Consider the following 21,173-nt stretch of genomic DNA (forward strand, 5'->3'; position numbering starts at 1 on the left):
CTTCAGATCAGTAACAGAAGATCCACTCTTTTGTAAAGACCACAACTCTAATAGCTTCATCGGATCAAACTTCTAGGAGAGTAATTCTAAACTCATTATAATCCAAGAAATTTTCAACCAAAGTATCAGTCATTATTTATAATGTCTTACTTGTCTATAAGCGGACGGTAACGAGCTACTTTTTAAAAATCAAATAACCATCAAATACGAACAGCCAATTAAACGATCAGGGTGAAAACATCCATCTTTTTAAGAGGATGAATAGATGTGATAATTTTGGTTTCCAAGAGCTCAAAGATTCTGCAGGTTTTACAGTCCTAATTTTTTTCGGCCTATCCCGTGAACAAAGGAGAAGGGGGCATCCGGCAGAGACGGAGGCCTGCTTCCTGAAGGGCCCGCAGGGCAGCATTGCCTGGACCTGACACTAGATCGTTATTCCCTTGGAAGAGAAGCATTTTTAAAAAGATTAACCAAGGCGGACTGCAAACCACTTTAACGCTCTGTGATTTCCCCAGAGTTCTGAATGTGTGAACAGCTGATGGGAATGTTGGTGAAGACACTAATGGACTTTTGAGAATCGGAGGCGGAGGTACACGTGGAGAATGGAGGAAGAGAATGAGCAACATGTTTTTTAGTCTTTCTAAACCGTTTCCAGTTGTTCATATTCCCTGGGGAGTGTCTCAGAAAAGCACTACTGATTTGGGCACATGAGAGTAGCACTTGGGGCCTGGCACCGATGCCAGAGCTAGGCTCTTAATTTGAAAGTGGGCTCTGTGGAGGAATGTGTGGAGACACTAAGATACAACGGATAAATGTGGTGGAAGGTAGCAATTGTTGAAGTCAGACTTAGAGCATGAAAACCTCACTGACAAACCTTTTTCCAAAGAGTTTAGGCCTCTATGAAAATGTTATGAGGTCACAGCTATCTTTACAATTTACATCTTGCCAGATTTCGGAGGACCTAAAACCAGCATATGTCTGTTATTATTGCATAAAGATAAATTTGTTTTATTTTATTGACACAGATTTAAAAGTTAAATGAAATGGTGGTTTTATACTTAATGAAAGATTTTCTACTATAAGGCAAAATTAATGCTTAAAGGTCATTTTCACAAGTCAGGAATAATTTTGTATACAATATGGTGTGTGATTAGGGTCCTATATGAATGGCAATGAGGATCTGAACGCCTTAGTTACCACACATATTTCAAAAAATAAAACAACAAAAAACTCCTCTAGATTTAGGACCAGCTCCTCGAATGGAGGCCAGCCGTCCAGTACAAAATAAGCCCTGGTCAATAACTGTGTAGACAGGGTCAATAACCATCCTCACAATTACGTTATCCGTACTGTTTGCTATACAAAGGGTACTGCATTTTTAACAAATCAACAGAAAGAAATATTGGGTACTGCACTTTTTAAGAAAAATCAACAAAAAGAAATATATTGCATTTAAAAAAATCCATAGAAAGATATATTTGCACAGTTAAAGTAATTAAGTCTAAATGTGCCTCATTATAGAGAAAAGCAGCTAAGGCATCCAATCAACTTTTCCTTTATGTTTTCAGAAATAATCTGACTACTTATAAGACAGAAAAACTGTAACATGCTCTCAAATTGATAATCAATTTTTAATCAGCAGCATTTCAACTATCAAAGTGTTTAGTACAAGCTTCCCTTTGGTAAAGGAAAAGAACCATTAAAATTTTCATCAAATATATATACTTGCTTGTTGAGATTCTTGTATTTGCATGTTTAACAAACAAGTTGTAGTCACTCACACATTCAGTCATTCATGCAGTCAGTACAAAATTATTAAATAAATACCCAGAGTATTATAAAGTAAATGAGTTGGTAAAGAGGCAGATAACAAAAGAAAACAAACAAGGGTTTTGTGTTTTGTGAAATCTATAGTCTTCATAGATTTAAAAATAAGCCAGCAGAAATGTTTTAACATTTAAAAAATGTTAAGAGTTTCAACATTTAACACTGTTAAAGTTTTATATTTTACAATTCCTCTTTGGAGAATGAAGTAGTTATGTCAGACGCTATTTTTGTTTTGCTTTCGACTTAAAGAAAAAGAACTAGGAAATCAGAAATGGAAGAGCAAGAATTGTCCATTGAGGCATGAACTGGGGTTATATAAAATATTTAAGTTCTTAATAAATATTTGTGAATGAATTCAATGAAGTGTTTAAATCAAACTGGTACACAGTAAAAAATCTGTTAAAGAAGCAATATCTAAAGTAATACTGTATTTCATAGCTTTGTTAGAAAGATACAATATTAGCAATGAGAAAGATGCAGGTGAAATAAACACAAAGATTTTGGGAGGACTTATTTAATGTTGTTTTGGCTGATGAAAGAAAATCCAGAAAGTTCTCATTTTCTGCTGTATTCAGTGAGTGGTTTCTGCCAAGATCATCTGGACACATGATGACAACAATATAATGATATAATAAAAGGAGATTCAGATTTCAACTTTATAATCTGCCACTTGAAGCTAGAAGACTCAAATATATCATGCCCAAGTGTGGCACATCTCAGTTTGGCAGCTAATAGATTCTGGAGGCATCTAGAAAATGTGTGTAAATATTTTGGTCTCCCAATGATTAGAGTTAAGAATTTATAATATGTAGGTTGAAGGGGACAGGCAGGGCAGTCTGCATTCATCGTTGCTGCCTTCTGTGATTACATACATAGCAACAAATCTCAGAGTATTCCTTTGTCTCCTAGTGTGATTGGGTCTAATCATTTAGGAAATTACTGATGTCTCATTTGAAATATTTTCTTTAGCTCTTTTTAAAATATTAATGTTAGAAAATTTTATTGATCGCTTTTAAAATTATGTATGTAGGTACAGTAAGTGAATTTTGTTTCATGAATGTGGAGAAGGTCTTACAAAATAGTTGTTGGAAACCAGTAGTGTTGGGGAGTTCCATAAACAGGCTCAGCATAGGAACAAAAGAGTCGCAGACAACCAAGGCACAGGGAGGGAGTCCACGGGATGCGGGAGAATGCGCACAATGAAAGCACCGAGTTCTACCCGCCCTCTCTTCTCTGTGGCCTGTCATGTTTCTGGGAGCAGCTATATCTGGGAGACCTTTAAAGACAAATACTTAATCTTTCAGATAACCAAACTGTAAGAGGGCTGCTAGCAATATAATTATATATAGAATGTAACTTTATAGGTAAGAAATAATTACCAAAAAAAGGTTTAAGAAAAGTATAGTTATTAGCCATAAACTAAAGAGAGAAGAACCTTCATCAGTGGAAAATGATTAGGAAAAAAAAAAATGTAGCATAGTAACTAGGATGTGAGTGCCTAAAGGTCAGTGAGCATATCTTCTTTATCTTTGTATTCCTGAGATGGTTCAGACTTAACACCCAGCATAAGGACTTTAATAAAATAGATATTGAAATAAATATGGAAAATAAAAATTAACAAAATAGTAAAACATAGATATATCACAAAATTATAAAGGATCCTTGAAAAGAACTGCCAATCATTCTGGTAAATTTTTTTAAGTAAATGACCTGATTCCTTTCAATCTTTCTAAATCATTCTTCTAGGTGTTTGGAAGTGCATCTTGTTCACAGTGCCACTACCTCCCCCACCCTTTAATTTTGGACTAATCAGATTTTTCTGCCTTCTCCCAGGAAGCAGTACTGTATATTTGATCACTAGGCCTAGGTCTCTATCACTGATAGATAGATCCTCTTGGGGAAAAACAAGAGGCATCATACACTAAGTTATTTAAGTCATTCCAGATAAAGGCTGAATTAGTTTACACCTCAGGGCAAATTTGAAACTGGAGTCCTTTACCCTGAGGTGCCTCTATTTCCTGCAGAAAGTTAATTTAGGTCATTTTCCAATACCCTGCATGATGAGCAACTGTCCCTGTGAATGGATCCAAATAAAACCGTGATGCAAATGTGCGGCAAGTCTGTCCTCTGAGCAGGAACCCAACTGGGGCTCCAGAGTCCTCTGAGCCTCCTGGGTCATTTGCCCATCAAGGTTTAAACATGTATATCTTAAACTAATATGATATTTAGAAAATCAAGTTTACATCTTATTACCCTTATGAGAATACACTTTCAGAAAATAAGTGTAGCATAATTAGGATTTTATCATGTATTTATTTCAATAAAATCTTTATTTAGATAATGAAAAATGGAGAGAAGGCTGTCATGTTTAAAAATACCTGCCCAAATCATTTTGGCATTATTTTGGCAAATAAATATATGGCGATCATGATAATAGATTCGGGAGATAAGCACATCACTGGTTATTTGGCCAATTCTAAAACTGAACTCCTCAGAAACTAGAAAAGAAGTGATCCAGAGTTTAGAAATATAAAATATTCTATTTTTTTCTGCTATATATTACTTTAGATGAGTGTATATCATGAGGGGAATTTAACTTTTTTCTTTAAGCTTTCTAAAACAATTATTACATTGAGAGAAAAACTGAAATGTTTGCTTCACAAAAATTTTCCACGTAGCACTGCCCAGTGCAGCTCAGTGGGCTGGCGTTTTCCCACAAAGTGAAATTGCAGGTCAGGGCACATGCCTGGGTTGCAAGTCTGGTCCCAAGTCAGGGCATGTGCGAGAAGCAACAGATCAATGTTTATTGCTCACATCCACGTTTCCCTCTCTCTCTTCCTCCCTTCTCCTCGCTCTAAAAATTAATTAAATAAATAAATACATTAATTTAAAAAATTGAAAACTTTTTCCATTTGGTTTTCCCAAACCCATTTGTTCTTTATCAATAAACAGAATATATAGTTTAGAAATCTCACAGCAATGTTTCATACGCATTATTATATTGAACACGAAAAAGACTTCTATCAAAACATCTGGTAAATAGAAGTCAATCTGAGCTTAATTGGTGCTGTACATATTCTTCTAATTTTTTTCAACTTGTTTATATATCTTAAAAGACATGTAACTTTTTTTTTTAGAAGAAATTTCATTAGTCTACTTTATGTATTTTTCATGTATGATTGCTGTGACAATTCCTCTTGTCATTCTGCAGAGCATTATGTGAATTTTTCAAAAGCTTCTTTAAACTGGATTTTTAAAAAAAGGTTCTCTTAGCAGTGAATTTTAAATCACTCCCCACATTTGTGCCTGCCAATTGATGTACCTAATGAATCCCAGCTTACTCCTGTGTCTACTCATGCCTTCTTCTACTGTATTTTTTGACACATTTTGTTTTTAATGAATAAAAAGCACAGTTTTCACAACATCTGGGAATGCTGCCCTACTCAATATGAGAAAGTCTGAAAAGTTCTGAAATCAGAGACTTTCAGTGATTAATAAAAGCGTATATATCATAAACCAAGATGATTTAGAATTGCTTGCAACTCAGGAAATGTGAAAGAACCACTATGTATTTAAAGAGATCCCAAAGCAAACTAAGGTATTTCTAGGCCTTTCCTAAGAGGTAGCTTTATATAAAAGAGCTTGAATGTTTGTTAATTTTTTTCATTCATCAACTTGAAACAAAATGCACCACATAAATGCAACAGTTAACTATTCATGTGCTTATCTCTTCATTCTTTATAGAACAGTTATAAAACAAAACTGGTGGTATCATTATGTAAATCATTTAATAATAAAACATAAAATGTTAACCATGTTTTGTGCAATAGGTAAGCAAAATCTTAAAAGACTGGTATCAATTAGTAGAATAAGAGTATAGATAAACAAGAATTCAAATATATTGTGTGAAATGTAAATTTGTATAATTCTTTTTGAGTGTAATTTGGTTGTAATTATTTAAAGTAAAATAAATATCATATCACTTAAAAATATAGATTTTAGGAATTTATTCTATAACAGAAAATTAAGATCTTAGGCAAGGATGTTTATTCCCCTGCATGTAACTGCAAGGTGTGTGAACAACGTAAGTGTCCATCAACAGATGAAGGATTAAATATACATTCATACATCATGGAATATCTGTGTTTTCTAACTTGAAAATATGTCCAAGACCTTTTGCGTTAGAAAAAAAGTCAAGCATCAGGCCACTACTTTAGGATGACGGCAATTTAAACAATCTTTATACTTTTTGTGTATAAAGATATGCCTCCATAATTGCAAAGTCAGGAAAGAAAACCTCACCAGGTTGGTTAATTATAAAAATTTTTGTATCTACAAAAACATAAGATTGATGTTTTATAAAATCAGATCCAAAACCTACATAGTTTTTAGACATGACTATATTTGTTTAATAGAAGTTATTACCAAATCCTAAATTATAATAAGTCTATAACATAGACTTTCAATATTCTACCAGAGTGAAAAAGGAAGTGATCTATTTACAAGAACAGATCTTGACAGGGTTGAGGAATCTCTATTCAGAGTGTGATATCTCATGATTTAGATGGACGTGTCCAATGAAGATTTTTTAAAATTATATTTTATTGATTAATCGATTAAAGTTGTCCCAATTTTTCCCCTTTGTCCCCCTCCACCCAGCGCCCTCCACTCCTTCAGACAATCCCTACACCCGTGTCATTTTACTGCTTATAGTTTTCTTTTTTTTCTTAAATGAAGCCCTTTAACATTTCCTATAATAATGGTTTGGTGATGATGAACTCCTTTAATTTTTTCTTGTCCGGGAAGGTCTTTATCTGCCCTTCGATTCTAAATGATATCTTATCTTGGTAGAGCAATCTTGGTTGTAGGTCACTGCTTTTCATGACTTTGGATATTTCTTGCCAGTCCCTTCTAGCATGTGAGTGTCTTTTGAGAAATCAGCTCACAGTCTTAGGGGGACTCCCCTGTAGGTAACTGACTGCTTTTCTCCTGCTGCTTTTAAGATTTTCTGTTTATTTTAAAACAGAAGATCTAGCTCTTTTATCTAAAAGTGAATCACAAAGATACAGAATAAGGAGAAAGTTTAACGATAGCTTATGAAATGATGAAAGAGTTTTATGTGAAAGCAAGATTAATGTATCCTGATGTCAAACAATAAAAGATCATTTGATCTTAGATAACATCGTTAGAGAATGGTTTCTCCAAAAATCATCTTCGGTCAAAAAAAAAAAGATTTTCTGTTTATCTTTAACCTTTTGTCTTTTAATTGTAATGTGACTTGGAGTGGGCCTCTTTACATCCATCATCTTGGGACTCTGAGCTTCCTGGACTTGCATCTCTATTTCCTTCACCAAATTAGGGAAATTTTCTTTCATTGATTTTTTCAAATAGATTTCTAATTTCTTGCTCCTTTTCTTCTCCTTTGGGCACCCTTATGATGTGAATGTTGGACGTCTTGAAGTTGTCCCGGAGGCTGCTTATACTATCCTAATTCTTTTTGGATTCTTTTTTCTTCTTGTTGTCCTGATTGGTTGTTTCTTGATTCTTTATGTTCCAAATCATTGATTTGATTCTCGGCTTCATTCACACTATTGTTGTTTCCTTGTAAAGTGTTCTTTACTTCAATTCATGTATCCTTCATTTCTGACTGGATCTTTTTCAGGCTGTTGATATCCTTACTAAGTTCCTTGAACATCCGTATAACCAGTCCTTTGAACTCTGCATCTGATAGATTGCTTATCTCCATTTTGTTTAGTTCTTCTTCTGGAGTTTTGTTCTGTTCTTTCATTTGGTCCATGCTTCTTTGTCTGCTCATTTTGGCAGCCTCCATGTGTTTGTCTTTATGTATTAAGTAGAGCTGCTATTACTCCCTGTCTTGGTATTGCGGCCTAATGTAGTAGGTCTCTTGGAGGATCCAGTGGCACAGCCTCCCCTATCAACAAAGCCGGGTACTCAAGGTGCACCCTTTGTGTAGGCTAAGTATACCCTCCTGTTGTAGTTGAGCCTTAGTTGCTGTTGGCAGGTCAATGGGAGGGATTTACTTAGGCCCATCAGTTGCAAGGATTGGCTGTGACCACTTACCACCAACCTCTGCCTTCTGTGGAGGATCAGCTGTGCAGAGTTGGGGACGTGGTGCTCCAATATGATCTGTAGCTCTCCATTGGGGGCACAGGCCTTGGGGTTTCCTGGGTGGTGTAGGCCAAGAGGTCAGCCACCACTTGTATTTTGCCTGGTGCCATCTTGCTTAAGCTACAGAGCAATCTGAGATGGCTGCTGCTTGTGCCGGGCTTGGAGGTTTCCAGAGTAAGCCAAGCTGGGAATCTAGGCTGGCTTCTGCTAGTGCCATGCCTGGGGCCACTTAGCAAGAAGTAGGAGGTTGGGGGCTCACTGAGGCCAGCTGTTGTTGTTTGAAAGTATTTAGAAAGTTATGAACATGAGCCAAGACCAGGAATTCATATGGAAAAGCTACTGTTAACAGCTGTAAATTGAGTGGGGCAGAGCCTCAGGGGAATCTCCAGGGCTGAGCTAACAATGTTAGTCAGGGCTGATGGAGTCTCAGATATGGCGCCTGCCTCAGATATGGCTCTGTGGGTCTGGCTGCTTTTCAGTCTGGGAGAAAGCTGTCTCCCAGCTCTTGCCTTGATGCCAACACTTCAGTTCCTCCCTGTATGTCACTGGTGCCTTTAAAACTGCTACCCTGCTGCTGGAACTCAAATATAGTGAGTCTGAGTTAAGTTTATGTGTGGGTTCTTTAAGAGGAACTGCTTGGGATTCCAGAAGTTTCTTCTACCAATCAATACCTGCTGATTTTTGCAGACAGAAGTTATGGGGACTTATCTTCTTGGCAATGGAATCCTGGGCTGGGGGGCCTGGTATGGGACTGGGACTCCTCACTCCCATGAGACCAGCCTGTTCTCCATCTCCACCCCTCCCAGTCTGGATCGATGTGGTTTCTTTAATTCTGTAGTTGTCAGACTTCCATTCAACTCAATTTTGCCATTCTGAATGATGGTTAATCTATAATTTAGCTGTAATTTTGATGTGGTTGTGCAAGGAGGCAAGCAGTGTTTACCTATGCTGCCACCTTGACCGGAAGTCGGCCAATTATTATTTTTACCCCAGACCTGCTCTGCATGATAACAGCATACAGGTGTCATACCCTGCATTCCACAGCTGTCTTTCTTGGAGCTCAAAATCTGGCTTAGTGCCTAACAGAGAGTAAGCAGGCAACAAATACATTCTGAGTAGATGACCAACCTCCTAATGTGTAGCAGCTGGTAGAATAGTTAGATGTAGGTTGAGCAAGGCACAAAGATATAGTCAAGAGATGACTGCTCTTCACCATGATGATGTAAAATTTATATGTTTAAAAAAATCAGACACCAACAGTGTAGTTCTGAGAAGTGATGTGAGAAAAGCCCAAATTATAGGACATGATGTCTTAGCTACATACTCTTTTTTTAGGCATAATGCAATAGCTTTCCATTTTTTTGGCATTTCTCCCATTACCATTTATCTCCTTTATACCCCCTTCACTCTTGCAATCATTACACTGTTGTCTATCTCCATGGGCCCTTTGTATCTCATTTTAGTTTTAATTTATATTCCTCTTATTATGAATAAGGTTGATTATTTTTTCATGTAATGAAGAGTCATTTGTATAACTTTTTCTGTGAACAGTCTTGACAGTTTTTTTAAAACTCAAAATGAACTAGAGACCTAAATGTTAGAATTGAAATGATAAAAATCCTGGAAGAAGACACAAGCAGTAAAATCTCGGACATTTCTTGTAGCAATATTTTACCTGTTGTATCTCCTCAGGCAAGGGAAACAAAAAAAAAATATACAAATGGGACTACATCAAACGAAAAAGTTTTTGCACAGCAAAGAAAATCATCAACAAAGTAAACAGACAACCCATGTAAGGGGAGAACACATTTGCTGATACATCTGAAAAGGGGTTAATATCCAAAATTTATAAAGAACTTGTAAAACTTCACACCAAAAAACCCAAACAATCCAATTAAAAAATGGACAAAGGACCTAATTGACACATCTGCAAAGAGGACTTACAGATGGCCAATAGAAATATGAAAAGATGCTCAATGTCACTAATCATCAGAGAAATGCAAACTAAAACCACAATGAGATATCACCCCACACCTGTCAGAATGGCCATCATCAATACATCAACAAACAGCAAGTGTTAGCTACGTACTCTTATTAGACCTGTTTCTTTCTTCCTTGTATCTCTATAAAAATGTTCTTATTTGCTGTAGTCTTTAGAATACGGTTAGGCCGCCAACAATAAACGACATTTACCTCAACTATCTCTACTAGTAAACATGTCAGAAAAATAATAACTGGCCAATACAGAGCAGCTTTTAATAAAGTCAGACCTGAGATGAAAGTTATGAGGATAAGCAAAAGAAAGTCTTACTAATACAGTAAAACCCTACCTCAAAAACATAGCTCAGTTGGATTTTCATTTGGGAAATAACAGCAGGCAAAGAGTGGCATTTTAAGAACAGATGCAAAGCCAGGTGCTATTTGTAAATAACAGCAGCAGCCAGCAATTAAAACATCAGCTTTCTGAATTTACAATATGGAAGACACACCTGCACACAAACACATCTATCAGGAAGAGTAGTGTTGTTTTAGAAGGACAATTTGTATATTTACTTAAGGGTCACTGATACTCAAACTGTGAACGTTCTGCTATTTCCAGGGACCTATAAAATGTGGCAAAGATCACTTTGTTACTTCCACTATCATATTTACAAACATTAATTTCTGCATTTCCTTAAACTATGAAGTGGAAGCAGTAATTTATTTACCAGTGTATTCATCAGGAGCTCTTAAAAAGAGTAAAAAAATGTAAGAAGTGAACAGATTCTAAATTTTGAAGCCAGGTTGAGATCTGTGTCAAAAACGACATGAAAAATTGAGAACTATTTAGATGTTTGAGTGATAACATTTACTTTCTGTGTTTAAAGTAAAAACACACTAAACTATGTGGTGTTTTTTAAATCTCATTTTTACAAAATCTGAGAATTTTTTATTTTAAAACGAATTAGAATTTCTCCAAGATTTTTGTAAATGTACTAGGGAATGTATAATTTACATGAGAAAACTGATCACAAAAATACTTTCTAATCTAAATAATGAATACTAATCTAAAAGTTTTAAACATATTGAACAAGTTCAAAAGTATGTAATTTACAATCTTCTTTCAATAGTGATCACTGCTCATTCAAGAAAGATTCAATTAACTTTCTCTTCTAATGCCATTTATTCAATCATAGAGATAATCTTTAAAGTAATCCACATTTCATTAAAAACTGAATAGAATGCAAAATTTCAGACACTAAACGAATAGGGGATAAAGAATACTTTGTCTATTATGGAACAATAATCATAAACCAATGCTCTATAACACTCTGCAAATGTGATTCAAGGAGGCCAAACTGGATTTTAATATTTTATCCCTAGAATAGAATATAGAAATATGAGAGGCAGAACTCATGAAACCATAACACTGCAATAAAGCTAATCTAATATTTTGATGTGCAGATTCACTTCAAAGACTTGTTTTGAATTGCTAAGAACAAAAGTACTTTAAGTTTTTCTTTTTTAATTTAGCATTTGGCTTCTTCAAAATCAAAGGATTAAAATGGGGAATCTGTGCTGCCGGTATATAAAGATAATGACATCAACAAATAACATATATGTGTGTATGTGAATACATGTATATGTATTTGTGATGTGTTTTTAAAAAGGCTGCACCTTCAACACTGCTTGGAAAGCTCTTCACCTAAGTCCTTAAATTTTGTTTTCCATATAACTGCAGGGCACACGTCAGCTAAACTTGTCACAGCAAGCTTCCCCTTTTCCTCTATTTTCTAAAAACATGTGTCTCATTTTCTTCTGAGCGCTTTTACTGTCAGCGACTTTGACATTCGTATTGCCACTAACAGCCCGTTAAAGGTGCTTCAGGGCTTTGGATCGCGCTCCCTGTGCCGTCAGTTCTTTGAATCTCTCCGTTGCCCAATTCAAAGTGGCTTCCGTATTTTTAGGTTATTCATTATAGTTGGACCCCACTTCCAGGTGCCAAAACCTACCTTAGTTACTTTTTATGTTGTAACAAATTACTATATATTAGCAAGTTAAATCAACACGAATTTATTATCTTACAGTTCTAGAGGTCCAAAGTCCTAAGTGAATTTTATGGGACTAAAATTAAGATGTTTGTAGGCTTGTGTTCCTTCTGGAGACTCAAGGGGAAAAAAAAAATCACTTGTCTTTTCCTGCTTCCTGAGACCACTCGAATTCCCTGGCCCGCGGTCTCGTTAGCTTCCTGCAAAGCAACATCATCACACTGATCCTTGTCCTAACGTCCGTTCTCTGACTCTGAGCCTCCACAGTCCACTTCTAAGAACTCTTACTGAGTTTACCTGTATAATCTACCATAATTACTCTATGTCAAGATCCTTAAAATATCTGCAAAGTATTTTTTGCCACGTAATGTACCAGCTGCAGTGCCTGCAGATTAGAACATGGACATTGTGGTAGGGATGGGGTTAGGGAAGCATAATTTAGCCTACCATTTATTCAATCTAATGTGGTTGCCCAGACATAGAAATAGGCTCAGTATTGATTGACAGTTTTAAAAAAGTGATTTTGAAGAGAGAGAACCTTATCACCAAGAGTTTACCATCTTTGCTCTGTAAGATCATACTACTTCTGACACTTACTCATAAATGTCTATGAAGTGATATATGAGTAGAGGACTAATTCCATTCTCATTAGTCCCTGAAGGCAATTTCCTAGAAACAAAGCAATAATTTACTTTGCCGTTGATATTGTTTGAATGAAACTTTAAATTATAAAATTTTCTCTGATAAACAACTGTCATCCTCAGTTTGATGCTATCAGTACACACTAACTACCAAATAAAAATCTCAGGATTGACCTTTAACTGCATTATACTAAAGTGGACTTCTGATAATCATAGTGCCTTAGTAGACGTAAAAATGGCAATTGGACATTTATTAGTAGTCACATTAGTGATTCTAGACAGGCAATGTGGAATGAGTTTACTGTATTGAAAAAAAGTACAGGAATTGGTTTCTGAATTTATACTTTCAATAGTCTATTCTACTTTGGAAAAATCAAATTATCAATGAACATCAGTCTTCTCATCTGTATAATGAGGACATGACTTAAAGTGAAGTTATGAAACTTTTAACATATAATCATTTTGCTAAAGAAATACTGAAAAAAATAAAAGCATTTTATTAATATAAATATATCTCATCAAATTTACATATTACCAATACCATTTCCATTACTTATTATAAAGCCAACTGGTGAAAACATAAGAGCTGTTCCATGGTAGATTTGAAATCAGGGGTTATGAGTAGTAGCTACAGAATTAGGAACCTATTTATTTTAATAGGTTGCACATTATCAATACATGTAATCAAACAACACTATCAATTTAGTAATTAACTTGACAATTTATTGATATATTTAAAAACAGAGGTAGAAGTTTTATTTTTATATCTTTTCAGAATGGAAAACTTTTAATGGAAACTTTTAGGGAAGGCATTTGTTAATATTCTGTATACAATAGATTTGTGTATGTAAGCATTGTTCTCAATTTGCGAAACAGTTTATTGTAAAAGTAAATCCCCAATCTCTAAAATGTCTGTAAAATGAACTGGTAATGTCTTTGTAATATATCATTGCTAAATAAACAAACAAACATAAGTAAATAAAACTCAATTGGCTTCTTTAAACAGAGATTAGAATTCATCACCTGACAGAAATTTCCCATCAGTAGTTATGCCATTTTTGAAAATTCTGCATTACATTAGTAGAATACTTATGTAGTATACATACTTATATTACATGTAAAACTTTTACTGTATTTATTTTTTTGTCTTTAGTTTTTCTCAGGTCTTTATATGTATCATGAATTGCTCAATAAGCTTCTCAAAGTAAAGAACTTCTATGTCATTTGATCTCTCTATTTATGGAAATGTAAATAACCTCTCATCAGGGCTGTTGAGGACAGGACGTTGTGGACATAACTCATTCCAAGTCACCGGGAGTCAGCTGACTTGATCTCTCTCTCTCTCTCTCTCTCTCTCTCTCTCTCTCACACACACACACACACACACACACACACACGTATCCAATAATTGGAAGGGTAAAATTGTATCTACTCTTTTACACCTATATTCCTCATGAAAAAAAAGTGGAAATTAATATGTGAAATAATAAAATTAAAAACTCAGCATAGCTTTTCTTTCTATATATTTTTTTTCTAAGAGTATAGCACAATTAAGCAAAAGCTAATTGGAACACTGAGAGTCAAAATTTTTACTTGTTAATTTTTTCACTTTCTGTAAAGATTAAAAAGAAAACAAACAGTTCAAATTATTTCTAAATTATGTGAATAAAGAGTGGTAAAAAAAGACAACTGATATATATTCACATTTTAAAAGGAGAACAATTCTGGACAAGTCTTTCATTCATTGATCCATTCCAAAGAGACTGACTGCATTTCTATTAAATATCACACATGGACCAAAAACTTAAGTAGATTATCACTCCTACCCTTATAAACCTTATAGCCCAAGCAGACAGTTCTTCAGCCTAGCAAATTTTTGAACAAACAATATGTGCAGTCATTAGCTTTTGAATCCAATGTAGAAATGGTATGTTTTTTAGTTTTCTAGAGTTTCACAAAAATAAAGGGATATTTTAGTTTTGCAAAGAAGTTAACTTATTGACTGTTTATTTTTTTAGTATAATATAGTATAATAGAGAATATACTTTCTCTATATTAACAAAAAAGTTTCCAATGATAAGATTTTTGACAGAGCACCAAGAAACACTGGTGCTCAACAGAGTTTAGTTCTAAGCCATGAACCACTGACTTAAGCTTTAGTAAAATTGTACCTGTTCCCAGCTCGGTTTCACTTAGACATGCTTTCATTTTCCTCAGTCCAAAAAAAAAAGAAAAGAAAAAAAAGAAACCCCAAATCAGATTAATTTTTGAAAACTAGGACATAGACTAGTTCCCTTGCAGAAGAAAGGAGTGTAAGTACAAACAGGAGCATTTAGGATTCAGAGGGAAAACAAAGTTATTCTCACTGATTAAAATTTTTTCATAGAGCTGGCAGCTTCCTCAAACCTAATTTTATCCTAGGAATCAAGAAAAGCCACAACCCTGCCCAGAATTTCTTAATAGCCAGAATAAACTATTACAGTTGACCCTAATTTCCATCAACTTAAAAAATGGTATATAAGAATATGAAAATTTCTGATGTTTTACCATTTCCTTCGACATGTTGCTAGCAAAATATAAAGCTTGTTAATCTAGTTTAAAAACCTAAGGTTAGAATTTTAGACTCTGAAACCCAATTAAATATTTATTTTTTTAAGACTTCACCCTTGTTTCCAAACCACCCTCCACTGCAGTTTTAAATTCTGAAAGGGGTAAAAGACAAGAGTGCAATTTAAGAGCTTGTTATTGAGTTGTGTGCAAATTCAAGTTCACCTGTGGTAAATATGATAAAAATGAATTCAGTCAAAAGGCTTCTACACACATGGTGCAACCAAACGGAGCTCCCATGGTTTTTCTGTAACTTCTTGACAAAGTGTTCTTTTTCTTCTCATGTTTGTTATTTTTGAATGTCTTGATCACTCAAAAAAGACATTTTTATCCATCTGCACACTCAGAGAAAAGGGAATATGAAAGATTTGACAAAAGCAACATGAGACAAAATTAAGATTATAAAAAACATGTTTTTTAAAAAAATAAACCAACTCTTTATCCAGGAATTAAGGAATAGACAGCAAAGAAGGGAAGAATAAAGTATATAAAATATTATCAGTGTTTGTGTATTTTATCATATGTATTTGATGAAATCTTCCATGAACATCTACCTACTTATGACAAGTGAATTTTTCTTCATATTGGAATGCATGTTTAAAATGCATGTTTAAAAGGCATTAAGTCAAATATTTTTGAGGGATCCAGAAGTACCTATATCATTGTTGTTTAATATAAGTAATATTCTGAATTAATAAGGATATAATTTAGACCATCCCCAGGCTGGAACTATATAAAATAAGTAAACTCCGGCTTATAGACATCTTCCACAATCACACATCAACTTTGGGTTCATCAAAAGAATAAACAAACTGATATTAAATGAATGGACGAGTGCAGATATGCACGCCTTGCAGGGATGTCCAACCTTTTAGCATCTCTGGGTCACGCTGGAATAAAAAAGAATTGTCTTGGGCCACACATTAAATACAATGTGACACATAATCACAAATAATCTGATAATGTTTTAAGTAACTTTACGATTTTGTGTTGGGCCGTATTCACATTCATCCTGGGCCACAAGTTGGATACCCCTGGGAGACTTTGGAATTTCCTTCTTTCCATGGCTTCTAGGGGAGCTGTATGGGTCCCTTTTTTCCAGCTCTCCTTGTGCTTGGTGAAGATAAATTCTAGCCAAGCACCTAAGCCAAGGCAGCAAATGTTTTCCTGGTGGTCCAGGCTGGTATCTAACAGGAGACTGCCTATTTTGAAAATGTCATTGTTAATGGTTAGGTTACATGGACTTGAAGTGCTTTCTTGCAATAGTTTTGTGATATTTTTATTCCTAAGGGGTGAAAAATCTAACATCAGTTCAGACATCATTTGCTGCAGGTTATATATTACCTACCAGTAGTGGTTTTCATAATAAGGACATTAATTTTTATCAAATGTACATGTCTGTGGAGTTAAGAACTTCCAGTAATGAGTGGTTTAGTTCATAATTGGCTTATAGTGTTGGCTCTGAACTTCTAAATATCAAACCCTCACAAAATAATGGTCATGATAAGGATGGGTTGGGGATTATTCTTGCCATTTCTCTTTTTATGTTAGGAAGAAAAAAAATATCATTTCTTACAAGACTGGACAGAAAAGATCCTTAGATCTCTGTGACCAAAACTGGGTTACAGAAACAACCCTAAACCAGGCTTCAGCATTGGTATGGGAGTTGTTTAGATCAGTGGTTCTCAAAGTGTAGTTACCTGAGTAGCACCTGAGGGAGCAGCAGCAAACTTGTTAGAAGCGTACATTTTGGGGCCCCTCCCTAGGCCCAACTGAGTTAGAAACTCTGAAGTTGAGGCCAAATAACTTGTTTTAACAAGGGCTTTATTTGATTTTGACTCAAGCCAAAGTCTGAGAGTCACTGAGGCCAATCTGATTCGTCCCCGGACCTGAGCCCACTTTCCTTAGCAGCCAGGCAGACATTCTCCTCGGGGTCTTTGCAAGTGGTCCCTCTGCCTTGAACATTCCTTTGTCACATGAGTTTTCCCTCATTTCCTTCGCCTGACCAGAGAGTCTGATACTCTTATATAAAACAGTGATGCCCCAGCATCCCCTATCCCCCCTTATTGTTTTATTTCTCTCCAAAAAATTTACCCTCCACCTGACTATCAGGTTATTTATTTGTTTTTGGTCTGTTTCTCTCTAGTGGCGTTTAAGTTCCATAAGAGCAAAGGCTTTGTTCTGTGCATTCACTGCTCTGTCCAAATAAAATTGGAAGAGTCAAAGAATGGTTATTTACAAATGGAGTTTTGGAATAAAATCCATTCTTCACTTAGGAACTTAAGTGCTTGACATAACATAGAATGTAGCCATAAGTCACTAACTTAAAAAAACTCTCCCTTTCACCTTAAATGCTATGTTCAGATAAATCTGCACATATACATTTTTCTGTTCTATCAAATTTCATGGCTTTTAACAATGTACATGTCAGATATTTTTTAAAAAGACTGATTTGCATAACATAGAAACCTCTTTTGAAATTAAATTTTATGTAAGCAATTTTCTTCCAAAAATCCAGAAATTCATATGAGGGGGAAATTTGACACAACCAAAATAGTTTCATGATATAATAAGCTGCTTATATAAACAGACTATAATCTTGTCAATATCTTGTATTATTGGTTTTGATTTTTAGCCTTATTCTAGGAATTTATTCAATATCTTGACTTCTTATCAATGCTTGCTTTATGTTATGAATAACTTTATGTAAATGAGTACATGGTTTCATAAATGACAGAAAATTTTAAATGAGATAGTATGCTAATTATTGAACATGAGAAAATAAAACTTTAACTGAAATGCATCTCTCATTAGTTTAATATTGATAAAGTATATTTCTATAGAATACTTTTGAAAATCCTTGAAATAAACTTTATTATAATTATATAATATTTCCATGAGTCAGTATATTTAAATCTAAACATAAAACTATTACTCATTGAAATAATTTCCTTAAGAAGGAAAGAAAGCTATTGCAGAACACATTCTCTCACAAGGCTCTTAGCTGCTTAGCTACAAAGAATTGCTTGTGTGTGTATACCGATTAAGAACACTGTTATAAATTATATGTAAAAAGATAGACAGCATAAAAGCATCAACAGCCTAAGGCATTCAAGCTGCACAGTACTCCCAACCACACTATCCAAGTGACTTCCCAGTGATGATCGTTTTTCTTAATGTACCAGAGAATCCTTTCCTGATACTTATTCCAGGTGACTAAGTTCCTTTTCATATGTTTATAACAATTCTGGATTTGGATAGATCATTTTATAAAGGGAATAACTTTCATGACATTCAGTATAATTTAGATAATCCCTTCCACTCCATTTGGTGGGTAGCTTCTCAATGACTTCTTACCTAAATGTGAATCAGAGCATAACCCTTGATCTCAACTACAATGAACGTAACTCCAAAACACCCCTTATTTTGTCCCATAGTATATATACACATAACTATTTATTTAGACATTGTGATGATGATTATTTGCTTTATTATTATATTTTTTTAATAGGCCAATGCCTGTATCCTCTTTATGTCTTGGTGCCATCAGGTATGAGTTCCAAGAAAGCAGGGAACAATATATTACATTGGAAATGTTTTAGAACAGGTCTCACATGTCAAATTTTTTTCAAAAATCATACTAGTTCTTCTATTTTAAATACTTTCACATCCCACAAAAATGTTCAGCTCCCTAAATCAATGCAATACACACCTTTTAAGTATACAGTTTAATGAATTTTTATGTGTGTTTACATCTGTCTAATACTTAAACATTCCTTGTGCAAAAGGTTCCTTCATGTCTCTTTCCAGTCAATATAGTTATGCTACTTTATATATTAAGTGTGTCTTCAAAATACCTAGTTGGAAATCTTTTTATTTTCATATTGAAAATTTTTATACCAAAGATAACCATACTTGCATGGTGTTAGTTACAGATGTAGTCAAACAGTAAGTGGATTTTACCCTAGTAAGTGTGGTTTTTCACATGTGGAAAAAAGTTAAATGGTCTAGGGAAGAAATTATATTAGATCTGGATTGAAACACTAAAAATTTACTTCCCCCCAAGTAATATCTATCTTAAAAATTTAGTTTTGTTTTCATACATATTTCCTTCAAAACTACATAACACAAATTATGTCCTCTGAAGTAAGGTACAAAATGACTACAGTTATAATGAGAAATTAGTAGTTAACTCACATAATTATCACAATATAAGGCATTATTCAAGTATTTCAACTATATACAAACTATTTTTTTTTTTAAGATTTCATTTATTTACTTTTAGAGAGAGGAAGGGAGAGGGAAAGAGAGGGAGAGAAACATCAATGTGTGGTTGCCTCTTGTACATCCCCCACCGGGAACCTGGCCCACAACCCGGATATGTGCCCTGACTGGGAGTTGAACCCAGGGTCCTTTGGTTCACAGGCCAGCATTCAATCCACTGAGCCACACCAGCCAGTGCCACATAAACTATTTTAATCCTGATCATAATAGTGAGGTTCAAATACTCCATTATTTATGTTTTGGGGGTGATGGGTTAAATATGTTGTAAATGATGAAGGATAGTAAGGGGTAAAGTCAGGATATGAACACAGATAGTCCAGGGCCACAGTCCTCTTTTCTGCCTCATTAAACCACACTGTCAACCTGAGATCCAGAAGTATAGCAGGAATAAATGACTAAACAAAGAAGAAACAACCACAAACGGACTCTTTCTTACTGCCTCTGAGTTTCTGGCAAATACTATGTGCCACATGGTAAGCTTGATTTCCATAATTTTATTTCTCCTGTAGTTAAATTGCATATGATATCTTTCATCATAATTTTATTTGTATAGAGAGGCAAAATGACAAATAGCTCCTGTAAATGCAAACACTTAAATAACCAAATATGTAAATACTTAAGTAACCAAATAAGAAAATTTTAAATTTTAGAATCATTGATAGCTATATTTTCTCAATTATAGAAATACAACATGATCATATCTAAAAATCTTTTTGGAGGCTGATGCAAGACATTTTACATTTCTGACTGTATTTTAAATCTGGAAAAACAGGTGATATATACCTAAATGCTTTCTGCCATTATCTTCTAAAAATTTCAACTCTAACTCTTGATCTAAAGCTGTTTGGAAATAAAAAAAATGCTTATATATTACATGCATCTATATATATTTTCTCTTTCCCTTCATTAAGCATTGCTTTTTAAAAATATCATGAAGAATCTTTTTTTTTGAATTGAAAAGTATATTTTTTCTCTTCTGTGAAGCTTTTTTTTATTACTTCTCCTGAGTCAAGGAAAAAAAAGTCTTTATTGTCTTTACAAACAAGAGTACAACACAAATGCTTAACTGAGCAGATTGATGATTAGATGAGAAAAATGATGAAAGGAATGACGCCAGCACAAACAGAATATGGCCATTCATTTTTCCCCAAATGAATCAGCTCCTGCTCATGAATGTGTGTCTAATACGAATTCTGGCAGAAAACCACCCAGAGTGCCAACTCTCAGCAGAGCCCCACGACGACATGCAGACAGCTTTCTCTTGTTCCTCTTGTTAAAGTACACCAATCCCTCTCCCTCTCTTGTGGGCACAATCACGTAAGTCTTAACTGAAGGATTATAAACAGAGTGAATGCCAGAGATTTTTCTCCCACTCTGAACTCTAAATACTCATTCAGAGATGAAAATGCTTTCTCCTGAAGAAACTAGGCAACAAAGCTATAATACGAAATGTCAGCAGGAATTGCCCTGGCCGTTGGCCATTATAGATCTAATGTCTCAGCATCGGTTGGATTAAAAAAAAAAAAAAAAAAAAAAAAGTAAAAAAAAAGGTAAAGCATCTTCAGTGAAACTTGACATGTGATGAAGGCAAATCTCTACACCTATGATCTTCCATATGCATGGGCTAGCTTGGTTCTTTTTTACCTTTGATTATCTA

At 34.6% G+C, this 21,173-nt stretch overlaps 1 protein-coding gene across 2 annotated transcripts in view; it reads right to left on the bottom strand.

Moving 5' to 3' along the window:
* PTPRK (protein tyrosine phosphatase receptor type K) overlaps nucleotides 1–21,173 on the bottom strand; it is a 487,710-nt gene that overhangs the window by 65,497 nt on the left and 401,040 nt on the right. The window lies entirely within an intron of this gene.

Source organism: Pteronotus mesoamericanus, unplaced genomic scaffold (assembly GCF_021234165.1).
Source record: "Pteronotus mesoamericanus isolate MK-2021 breed Mesoamerican mustached bat unplaced genomic scaffold, CSHL_Meso_final contig_20, whole genome shotgun sequence".
Classification (NCBI taxonomy): Eukaryota; Metazoa; Chordata; class Mammalia; order Chiroptera; family Mormoopidae; genus Pteronotus; species Pteronotus mesoamericanus.